General features: G+C 39.8%; 1 pseudogene; it reads left to right on the top strand.

Annotated features, from left to right (window-relative positions):
- Positions 1–1,613: 1,613 nt before the first annotated feature.
- On the top strand, positions 1,614–10,480 carry LOC107195744 (annotated as a pseudogene).
- The last annotated feature ends 1,699 nt before the right edge of the window (positions 10,481–12,179 follow it).

Genomic DNA, 12,179 nt, shown 5'->3' with positions numbered 1-12,179 from the left:
ATATCACACTAGTTGTGTTCTGTAATGTCACCTTGAATACTAAATTAGCAAATACTGAACCTTTGTCCCGAGGGGAAATACAGGGTTAGGTTTTGTGAACCTCTAGTCACATTTTCATCAACTGATCAATACATAACTTTGTTTTATGTACATTTTTGTTTAAAGACACCTTATTTAATACAGATTGTTAATTCAGTCACATTGAACACACGGCCAACAGCACTAGAACTGACTGAGCTTAGCCAACACATCTATTTTCTCCATGAGGTACATCACAGTTCTCTCATGTTTAGGAACACCAGACAGCACTGCAGCATTATGCCTGGGGGCCATTTTCAACAGCAAAATCACCAATAAAAAGCACAAAAATTCAGAAAAAGGTGGCACTAAATAAACTGAGAAAAGGACACTTGTTTACAGTCTGAGAGCTGAAACAAGATGGCAAAGTGTCGCCTTGTTCAAACTCCACTGGGAATGTGTGCATCAAGCAATTCAAATTTTTTGCCACTCTGCACATGGCAGTGGGTAACCATGAAAGCATCACGAGTATCAAATTGGGGGTTACAAATTTCAACAAGTAGGTGAATCTGCAAATAGGGAAACCACGAATAATGAGGACTGACTGCATGTGCATATATGGAGCAGTACTCAGCAACAAAAAGGAAAGAACGATGTATACGTGCACAACCTGAACAAATCCCAAAGGTGTGCTGAATGAGAGGAGCCAGTCACAAGGGGTTATACACCATGTGATTCCATTTATATGACATTCTTGAAAAGACAAAATTACAGCAATGAACAAAACAATGGATGCCAGGGGACAGAGGTGGGGAGAAAGTACGGCTCTAATAACAAGGTAGCATGAGGGAATTGGGAGAAATGGTGATGAAACTGTCTATATTCTGATTATCGTGGTAGTAACACAAATATATACATCTGTTAAAATGCATAAAACCACGTTGTAAGAGAAAAAGTTAATTTTACTATAAAAAATAAAATATGTAAGTAAATAAATGCCGTAAGTAAATAAATAACATACAACACCTCTGGCTCCAATCTGGACTGCTTTGCTCCATGGAGTGGAGCCCCAGGGGCAGATGACTATGACCACCAAAGACCTTTCTGTCTTCCCAGCAACCTTGTCAGATGGAGGAAAGCTGCCACCTGTGTGCTTGGGTTATGACCTCATGCCCCATGCAAGTGGCTCCAATAGCCTACAAGCTATCCAAGAGGACAACCACACAGTCCAGAGCCTCTTAGCCGCTTTCCATTCATTTGCTCCTCTGTAAGAGGACCCTACTCCTACAGGGTTCCCTGGGGAATTGGTTTTTTTATCCACATGCAGAGAGATTCCCCCTCAGAAGTTAGTGTTGCCCCTAGCAACCAGCTCTTTCTCTAAACTGCTTTGAATACTGACTGTCTTAGGAAGACTGCTCCTCAGCATTGATTTCTAAAAGACCGCCTATCATAATGTGAACAAAACATTTTTAAACGGAAAATTTAACAAGGTTTTAAAACAAAGATTCAAACTATTTTCATCATATTCTGACTATTTGTTTGCTGAGTGGCTTGAGGGGGACTTTTGTTCTTTCCAAAGAAAGAAAAAAGGAATGATGATGGCAGATCATGAAATGCTACCTGTTCTACGACCTATGCAAGGTAAAATAGAGATAATGTGGTATCTCTGTAAAACCCCCTTGGCACATAGTGGGTGTTTAATAAGTGCCAGGGGAAATCAAGACAAATCCCAAGTATAAAATATTTGTACATTATAATTATTAAAACACACATGTTTATTGAGCATGATTTTTGTGGCAAGCTACTGGTACCCAGTAAAGAGACTGTCACATTGATGGTCTTTGATAAATGAATAAGATATGGTCCACACCTTCCAAGGGCTCCGAGTCTAGTGGAGAGAAAGATGTGCATAAATAATTCTACTCTCAAGCAGAGACACTGTGCTAAAATAAAATATGAAAAGCATGCTATGGGGAAATGGGTAAAGGAGAGTGCTTTAATCAAGGTGCTTTGGTTGCAAGTGACAGAATCCCATCTCAAATGAATAGCAACAAACGGCCAATGCATTGGTGCACATAATTTGTAAGGACCTGGGTATATCTGGAGACTCAAACTGATGTTGATGGTAAACTGCTCTTCTACAATCCTTTGTCCTTCTCTGCCTTCATGAAAGAGGTTTTAAGTTTGGAAATGGATCTGGCTTGTATCCCAGCTCTTCTATTTACCAGCCTATGTTTTTCTGAGCTGTAGCTTCCTTATTTGTAAAATGGAAATACTCATACCTACCTCCCAGATGGCGGTGAAGTTTAAAGGAGATAAATTATAATTTTTGTTGTCGAGTGAATCCTGTATCTCCTTTTCAGCTCAACTATCTACTCTTCTGATCTTCAAGCACACATCCATTCATCCGTACGACCATCCATCCATCTACCTGATATATATTAAGAACCTACTCTGTTCCAGGCAATATGCAATACATTGAGAATACTGATATCAATGAGATAGCCTCCTCTATCCTCCAGTTACTTACAGATAAGTGAGAGTGATAAGACAAACACATATGAAACACAAAATGTGAGAATGTGCATCAAAGTACAAATAACTCGTTAAATCTGTATAGTGCTTTTTATTCTTAAAGAACACTTTTACAGCCAACAGCTCCACTAAAGTCTCATAACAACCTCATGAGATATATTATTACTCCATCTTACTAATGAGGAAACTGAGGCAGGTTATCAGTAGTGTGGCTAAAATGCTTGTAGTTGGTGGAAGGTAGGAACAAGTCCTACTTTCTGTGATGTTAAAATAAAATGTTTACTGGAGAGAGAGAGAAAAAGATTTGGTTTGACATTATTTTGAAATATAGTGGCCAATAAAGAAACTATAACCAGCTGTAAACAAAACAAGATAACTGAAGGAAAGCAGGAAAGGAAGGAACCAAATGACACAAAGTTCTGTGAGCATGAACATGGTGAAGAGTTGGTGTTTGAGCATTTTGCCAACTGAGTAGAAATGTCTAGATTAAAACATTAATAGTGAATCACACCAAAGTCCTCCCATTTTTCTTTTTAATCTTGATAGAAATTCTGTAGTTTTTTTTCTATTATCATTAACATTTAGAACCCTGACACAGTACACAATCTACATACTGAATCTCATGTCTACTGCATTTCTTACCTTTATGTGTATCATCTTTCTTTGGGATATTAGGTGGACCTTTAACTTCTACCTTCGCCATCCCTACCTTACCTTTATTTGAGGCAAATATTGTAAGTAATTTGCCCAAGGTAACACAGCCAGCAAGCAGAGAACCTGGAAGTCAAACCCAGGTCTTGAAATGTCAGTTCCAGTGCCTTGCTGATCACATAAGGCCACTCCCTATACAGATGCCAGAGGCAGGAAAGGACTCCTGACTTCCCCTGTGCCCCACCTGAGTCTGACCTGCAGCGGAATTTCCCATCATGATCTAAACCTTTTCTTCCTCTTTCCTTCTCTCCTACCAGGGCAGAACTAACCCATCTTGGAGTGCATTTCTCTAGGTCACTTAACTCAGACAAGTGACGTAGACGTGTGCCTTCCTACTGTGTCAGATCAGCAAGGGAGAGATCTAGAGTGGGGATTTGGAGTCAGGGCTCCCAAGAGGCTGCCCACTCCACCTATAGACAGAGTGATCTCTGCTGGCCATGCCAGGGAGCATGATGCTACCCTGGCCATTCCAGAATCAGAACACCTTCTGCCATGAAGTGCAGCTGCCACTATCTGAACTAAGGTTGAGGCTTGTAGTATTAGAATAGTGCCACATTTCTGAGACAATTACCTGATTTTGAGTTCCAGCTCCACTACCTCCTAGAAATATGATCTAGGCAAGTCCCTTAACTTTCTTGAACCTCAGTTTTGTCATCCACAAAATAGGGATGATTATGACCATAACATCTATGCTACGGGATTGTTGTAAGGCACAAACAAGTTCATTTATGCAAATATATTTTGTCAACTGCATGGGTAAGTAAATGCTTGCTCTTGTTATCTTTGCTATTATGTTGACAGGTAAGGGTTGGAGAGAAGTATGAGTATCTCTAGAGAGCCACTGGGGACTTCCAGAAATTGTCTGAGATAGAGGGATCAGGAAATCATTGTACAAAGTAAAATCGTAAGGAGTCCCACAACCAGGAACAGCAGAAAATTTTGGTCTTTGGACTTGCTCTTTTTTTTTTAACCCCAGAAAAACTGTAAAATAGTTGTAGAGAAAAGAGTACATAACATGGAGGAATAAATGGGACATTTTCCCAGCTGGGCAGGAGGATGCTGATTGAGTACAATCAATGCCACCAAGCCCGCTAACGAGACCCAATCAGGCGGGGCGATTAGGATATTCTTCGGGGAAAGAAGCCTGACAGCTGCAGGAAAGTTTCTGCTTTTCTAGAAGAGAGAGTGGGAGAGACAGGCAGAGGGAGAGTGAGGGAAGGGAGGAGAAGGAATCAGCAAAGCATTAGCACCCACCCAGTCCTTTCTTCAAAAAGGCAGGAAAAAAGAGAGGAGGATAAAGGCTCTAGGGGAAACCTGCTGCTGTCTCCATTTTCTTAGACACTGGTTTTCATAGCCACTCCCACTAACTTCCCTCCTCTTGCTGGACTAAGGAGTCTGGGCTCCACTGCAGTGTGCCTTGAGATAGGCATGGCTTGAGGCCCGAACAAGGATCACAGCTCACGTATGCAAAGCGTGTTACAGGTTACAAAGCTTCTTCATGTACAAAATCTCATTTGGGCCTCATAGAAACCCTTCCAAGGCAGGCATTTTAAATATTTTCCCTATTTGAAGGTTGGCTTTAGAACAGTTCATTTCAATACAAATTTATTGAGCATCTACTTTGCACACAGCATTGGTGTTAGAGTTAAATGAAACAGTGCTTGCTCTCAAATAGTTCATAGCCTGGTAAGAGAGACATATGTCATTTCAATATTTTCTGGTAGCTACTCCTTTCAGTAGAATGACAACTTATAGATGCAGGAGGAATTTTTCAGTTAAAAAAATTATCACTTTGCAAATATCGAAATTGATTAAGGCAAGATCATCAATAGACACTAAAACCAAAGGGTGAAAATGTGATGAGGACTAGGATATTTACAATTTCAAAGTATCTCCCCACAGATTACTCATTAATTACAAAAGGGGAAATGATAAAATTACAGTAGAGAAACTTGGAAGCCAATACTTAAAGTGATTAAAGTAAGCAAGGCCAAGAATGGGACAAAGTGATACTTTGAAGGTAAAGTCAACAGGAATTGCTGACAGATAGGCAGATATGTGCCTCTTGATATGATGTACTGAAAAGAATGCAACATAATTTATGTAGTACTCCTGCATAAAATATTTAATCTAAAATTACCTGAAGAAACCATCACACATATACAAACTGAGTTGGGACATTCTACAGAACTAGCCTGCACTCTTTAAAACTGGCAAGGTCATTAAAGATAAACAAAGGCTGAAGAAGTGTTCCAGATTGAAGAGGCTTAAGAGATCTCAAAGCTGGACACAATCTATGACACTGGATTGGGCCTTATATCAGAAAACAAATTGCCCTTAAGGACATTTTGGGAATAGTTTGGTGAAATTTGAATATGAACTATATAAGAGCAGAAGACTGTTTGGAGTGAGTAGATGAGTGGGTGGCAAAATTCTGCCTACTTGACATCATACATCGATGTCTATAAGATTTCTCATAATTATTTCTTGATTGCCCCCACCCCCAAACTTGCAACTATCATATTTGCCATGTAGGTTAATGTCACCTCCATCCACCCAGTTGCTCAAGCCTATCACCTAGAGGACATCTTTGTTCTCTCTGTGACTCCCCCAACCCCTAATACACACAGCCTATCTGTCAGCAATTCCTGTTGACTTTACCTTCAAAGCGTAAACATTGACTCATTGTTTTCCATCGCAACAACTGTGATCCAAGACACTGTCATCTTAAGGGACAACTACAGAAATAATCTCTTCTTTCCCTACACGTCATCTTTTACACAGAGACTAAATAAATTTTCTTTACTTGTAAATCAATACATGTCATTACCCTGCCTAAACCTCTCTAAAGTTCCCATTGAGCTTAGTATAAAATCCTGGAATCTTCTATCTCTTCCCTGAAAGAAACCCTTATCTCCTGTAGCCTCAGTGCTGAGATCTCTGCAAATCGAATCCAGTAAGATATCCTGTGAGTGGCTGAATTATTACACAAATTGTGTCTCCTACCTCACAAAGTGTCTTCTGGTAAAGTTAGGGCATGGATTAAGAAAAAAATGGGATTCTGAAATTGGAATGGGGACACAAAAAAAGATCTCAATGAAGTTGAAGACTTTATACCCCTAAATTCTGCTAAGTCTTCTTTGTAGAAGCAACTACTTCATTTCTGCCTAAGGAGGTTTGCCCTCCTTTGCCTAAGGAAACTTACTGGCCTCCCTAAGGCACTGCTTATTCTCCTCAGGACTCCTGTCAACCCTCTTTGCTTCTAAACACATAACTAGACTCAAGTCTCAACAGGCCCCAAAGAGTGAGGCACAAAGTGTGAGCTGAAAGAAGTTTCACTAAACATCAAAAGAGCTACATTTTTTTTCCAATTTACACAGATAGAAATCCAGAGGATGTGTGTGGAAATGGATTAAGTGTGGGATCAAGGTAGAAGAAACAAAGTCGAGTCAGGCTAAATTTATTGATATGGGCCCACTAAGCAGGGATTCTGGATTCAGTTTTAGCTTGAGGGGTTAGGAAGTGCTCTAACAGTTTGGTTAGTTAACTGAAACATGGACCCAAACATGGCCTACATTAAATTAAGTTAAAATGCCAAAACTGCCTTGGTACATGGTAAAGGAAAGTATTCAAAGACTTAAAGAGATCAGAATATTAAAGTAAATTTATCATGCAAGACCTATTCACCCACCCCAGCAGGTTCTAGAGGACACATCTTTCCCATAAGTATGAGAAATAAATTTATGAGAGAAGTCCAACCATCATTAAAGAGTTTATTAGTCACTCTTCTCTGTAAGTCAAAAATTAAAGTGGAGACTGCTAGCACTGAACTCTACATGCAACAGGTATAATGGAAAACTGGGTGACAGGGCCTTATTGTTGGGATGATGTTGAAAATATTAAAAGACCAGATAGGCATGATTACTGTAATGTGCAGCAGAATCAAAGCAGTAATCAGGATTGTTTGGCTCTCAAAGACCTACAACACTGGCTAGCTTATCACAGTGTCCCTAGAAAAGAAATAGATGTACAGTTTACTAAAGTCTTGCTTGATCTGTATATGCATAAGAGTTCTGGGTCTAATGACTAGAAGTCTAATGTGAAAGACAAAAACGTGGTTATAACCCCTCAGTTAGTTCCAAGACTTGGTCCAGTTTATAGACTCAGAACCTTTTGGATTAAAGGGAGCCCGGATCCACTTTAGAAAGGACCCTGCTACATAGCCAAAAACCTCTCCTGTTAATCTTTCTCTCAGACTTCTCCAAAGGGTTCTATAGCCATTTACCAGGCTAACTGTGCTTCAAGGGGAAAGAAATAATCACATATTTCAAGAACGATTAGACATTGGCTCTGAATTGACACTAATTCCTGGAGACCTGAGATGTCACTGTGGTCTACTAGTCAAAGTAATAGTTTATAGAGGTCAGATAATCAATGGAGTTTTAGTTCATGTCCCTTCATAGTGGGCCCAGTGGATCCTGAAGGCCCAGTGGATCCTTGAACCCATCCTCTGGTTATTTCCCCCATCTCTGGAATGCATAATTGCAATACATACTCAGCAAGTGGCAGAACCCTCACATTGGTTCCTGCCTTGTGGAGAGAGGACTATTATAGCGGAAAAGGCCAAGTGGAATCCACCAGCACTGTGTCTACCTATATGAATAGTAAACCAAAAGTAATAAAGCACTCCTGAATGAAATGCAGAGATTAATGCTACTATTAAGGACTTCGAAGATGCAGGTGTGCTGATTCCCACCATATCCTCATAATTTACCTACGCAGGAAACAGATGGATCTTGGCGAATGACAGTGGATTATCATAAACTTAGTCAGATGGTGACTCCAATTGCAACTGCTATTCCAGATGTGGTTTTGTTGCTTGAACAAATTAATGCATCCCCTGGTACCCGGTAAGCAGCTATTGAACTGGCAAAAGGTTTTTTTCTCTATGCCTGTAAGTAAGGACTACCAGAAGCAGTTTTCTTTCAGCTGGCAAGGGCAGCAATACACCTTCCTATCTTACCTCAGGGATATAGCAACTCTCCAGACATATGTTATAATTTAGTTTACAGGGAATTTGATCACTTTTCCTTTCCATAGGATGTTACACTGGTCAATTATATTGATGATATTATGCTAACTGGATCTGGTAAACAGGAAGTAGCAACTACTCTAGACATATTGGTAAGATATTTGCACATCAGAAATAAATCCCACAAAAATTCAGAGGCTTTCTACCTTAATAAAATGGCCATGGGTCCAGTGGTATAGGGCATGGGTCCCCAACCCCTGGGCCATGGACCAATACCAATCTGTGGCCTGTTAGGAACCAGGCTACACAGCAGGAGGTGAGTGGTGGGTGAGTGAGCAAAGCTTCATCTAAATTTGCAAGTTCTCCCCAGTTCAAGCATCTCCACCTCCACTTCACCTCAGATCATCAGGCATTAGATTCTCATAGGAGCACTGGTTCCTGATACCAAAAATGTTGGGGATTGTTAGTGTAAGGCATGTATACATATCTCTTCTATAGTGACAAAGAAGTTACATTTGATCCCTTCTACTGGTAAAAAAAATTGCACAACATCAAAGGGGCCTCTTTGGATTTTGGAGGCAATGTGTTCCTCATTTGGGTATGCTACCCTAACCCATTTATTGTGTGACTCAAAATATAGTTTTGAGTGGGACACAGAACAAGAGAAGCCTCTGCAACAAGTCCAAGTTGTCATCCAAGCTGCTCTGTCAGTTAGGCCCTTTGATCCATTAGATCCAATGGTACTTGAAGCATCAGTAGAGGAGGGAGATGCTGTTTGAAACCTTTCTTGGGCCCCTGTAGGAACCTGTAGCATTATGGAACAAAGCCCTGCCATCCTCTGGAAATAATTACTATTCTTTTGAGGAATAGTTTTAGGCTTGGTACTGGGCCTCGGTAGAGACTAAACACTGAACCATGGGCCACCAAGTTACCATGCATGCAGCCTGAGCTGGCCATAATGAACTGGGCGTTGTTTTACTCATCAAGTCATAAAGTTGGATATACAAACCAGCCTTCATTATCAAAAGAAATGGTATATATGAGATCAGCTTCAAGCAAATCCTAAAGGTACAAATAAGCTGCATAAGGAAGTAGCTCAAGTACCCATGGCCCCTACTCCTTCTACATTACTTTATTTCTCTAGGCTTGTACCTATGGCTTCATGGGGAATTCTCTATGGCCAGTTAACTGAGGATGAGAAAATTCAACCTAGTTTATAGATGGTTTGCATGCTATACAGAAACTACCTGAAAATGGGCAGGTGTAAAACTACAGTCCCTTTCTGGAACATCCCAGAAGGATAGTAGGCAGAATCCTGAGGTGTATACCTGATTGTTCATGTTGCCTAGAAATAGAAATAATTGGTATAAGTCTACACAAATTCACAGGCTATAGCCAGTGGTTTTGCTGGGTGGTCAGGTACATGGAAGGAACACAATTGGAAAGTTAATGACAAAGAAGTCTAGGAAAGAGAGAATGTAAATATATCTCCCTGAATGGGCAAGGATGTAAAGAAATTTATGTTCCATGTGAGCGCTCACCAGAAGGTGACCTCAGCAGAGGATGATTTTAATAATCTAGTAGGTAGGATGACCACTCTGTGAATACCAGTCAGCTTCAACCCCTGTCATTGCTAAGTTGACTCATAAACAAAATGCCCATCATGCAGGGAGGGGTTATACATGGTCTTAGCAACACAGACTTCTACTCACTAAGGCTGACCGATTACAGCTACTGCTGAATGCCCATCTGCCAAGAGCAGAGACCAACACTGAGTCCTTGATATGGCACCATTCACCAGGATAATCAGCCAGCTATCTGGGGGCAGATTGATTACATTGGGCCACTTTTATCTTGGAAGGGGCATGCTTTGTTCTTATTGGAACAGGCCCTTACTCTGGATAAGAATTTACCTTCTGTGCCCCCAGTGCTTCTGACAAAACTACTATTCATGGATTTGTAAAATGCCTTATCCACCATAATGGTATTCTATACAGCACTGCTTCTTATCAAGGAACTCCCTTCACAGTAAATTAAGTGTGGTAATGGGCCCATGCTCATAGGATGTACTGGTCTTACCATGTTCTCCATCATCCTGAAGCATCTGACCCGATAGAACAGTAAAATGGCCTTTTGAAGACACAGTTATGGTGCCAGCTAGGTAGCAATACCTCACAGGGCTAAAACAAAGTTCTCCAGTATATATATATGCATGTATGCATGTGTATATATATGTATATACATATATATATATACATACATATATATACACATAGGCTTCACTTGTCTAAAGATCTTAGTTCCAAAGAGAAGAATGCTTCCACAAGAAACACAACAATAATTCCACTGAACTGGATGGCTGCCACCCAGCCATTTTGGGTTCCTCATGTCTCTGAATCAACAGGCAAAGTGGGTTATTGTACCAGCTTGATCTTGATTACTAAGGGGATTTTGGATTGCAACTGTACAATGGAGATAAGAAAAGGTATGTCCAGAATACAGGAGATCCCTTAGGGCCTCTCTTATTCCCTCCATGTGCTGTGATTAAAGTCAATGGAAAACTACAACTTAATTCAAGCAGAACTGCTAATGGCCCAGATCCTTCAGGAATAAAGGTTTGGGTCACTCTATCAGGCAAAGAACTGTGACCAGGTGCTTTTTGAAGGTGCTTTTTGAAGACAAAAAGAATATAGAATGGGTAGAAGAAAGTAGATATATATATACCAGCTATGACTTGTGACCAGTTATAGAAACAAGGACTGTAATAGTTACAAGTATTGCTTCTTTATTTTGTTATGAAAACATAAATACATAAATTTTAATATAAATATATAAATAAATGTGTTAACATAAATATATTATATATTTACATTTATAATATATTTTAATAGAATTATAATAAAATAAATGCAGATATATTTATATTTATTATATAAATATTAATATTTTTCTTCTCCTATTCCCTAATCATCTAACATCAGATGTGTTAACAGTAGCTAAGTTTATAGCTCAGTGTGTAAGATACAAGACAAAGAAGAGCGAACACCATCCAAGAACTTGGCAATCTTCGGGGGAAATTGTAGTTATGTTTTTGGTTGATCTCAGGATGATCCTATCTTGTAAGGCAAAAGTACAACTTTGTATCGTCTTTATTTGGATATTCAGTATGGTTTAAGAAGAATTGTATGACTATGAAGTTGGCAGTGGGGTTGCCTGTGATGGTCTTTTTGATGTGTCAACTTGGCTAGGCTATAGTCCCTGGTTTTTCAATAGAACACTAATCCAGATGTTGGTGTAGAGATATTTTGTAGATATGATTAAAGTCCATAATCAGTTGACTTTAAGTAAGAAAGATTATCCTAGATAATCTGGACAGCCCTGATTTAATCAGTTGAAAGGAGTTAAAAGCAGGGCTCAGGCTTCCCTGAGAGACAAAGAAATCTTGCCCGTAGGCGGCAGCTTCAGTCTGTGCCAGAGCTCTGGCCTGCCCTCCTGAGAGCTTGCCTTACAGATTCTAGACTTGCCTAGCCAGCCCCACAAATGTGTATGCCCTTCCTTATAATAAATCCCTTAAATATATCCTACTTATTCACCTTCCAGGATTGAACCTTAACTGATAGAATTGGGGGTCAGGGCATTTTAAATGACATAGGACAGATAACAGCACTTAATCATCAGCAGAAAAATGGGTGTAATTACCAAAATAGTTTGCAAGGTCTAAGACAATCATGGGACTTGAATTGCAGAGATCTGTGGTAATAGCTAATTGATCATGGAAAAATAGAAAGCTACCTATAGTATTGTGCTGTTTGTATAATCTTTTTAAAATACCAAGGGCTGGCAAGCAGAAGGTTGCCATCGGCTTCTACCATGGACGTTTATA

The sequence above is a fragment of the Pteropus alecto genome, unplaced genomic scaffold, assembly GCF_000325575.1.
Source record: "Pteropus alecto unplaced genomic scaffold, ASM32557v1 scaffold224, whole genome shotgun sequence".
NCBI classification, from domain to species: Eukaryota; Metazoa; Chordata; class Mammalia; order Chiroptera; family Pteropodidae; genus Pteropus; species Pteropus alecto.
The sequence above is the reverse complement of the archived record's forward strand: the minus strand, read 5'-3'. Positions and strand labels throughout refer to the sequence as shown.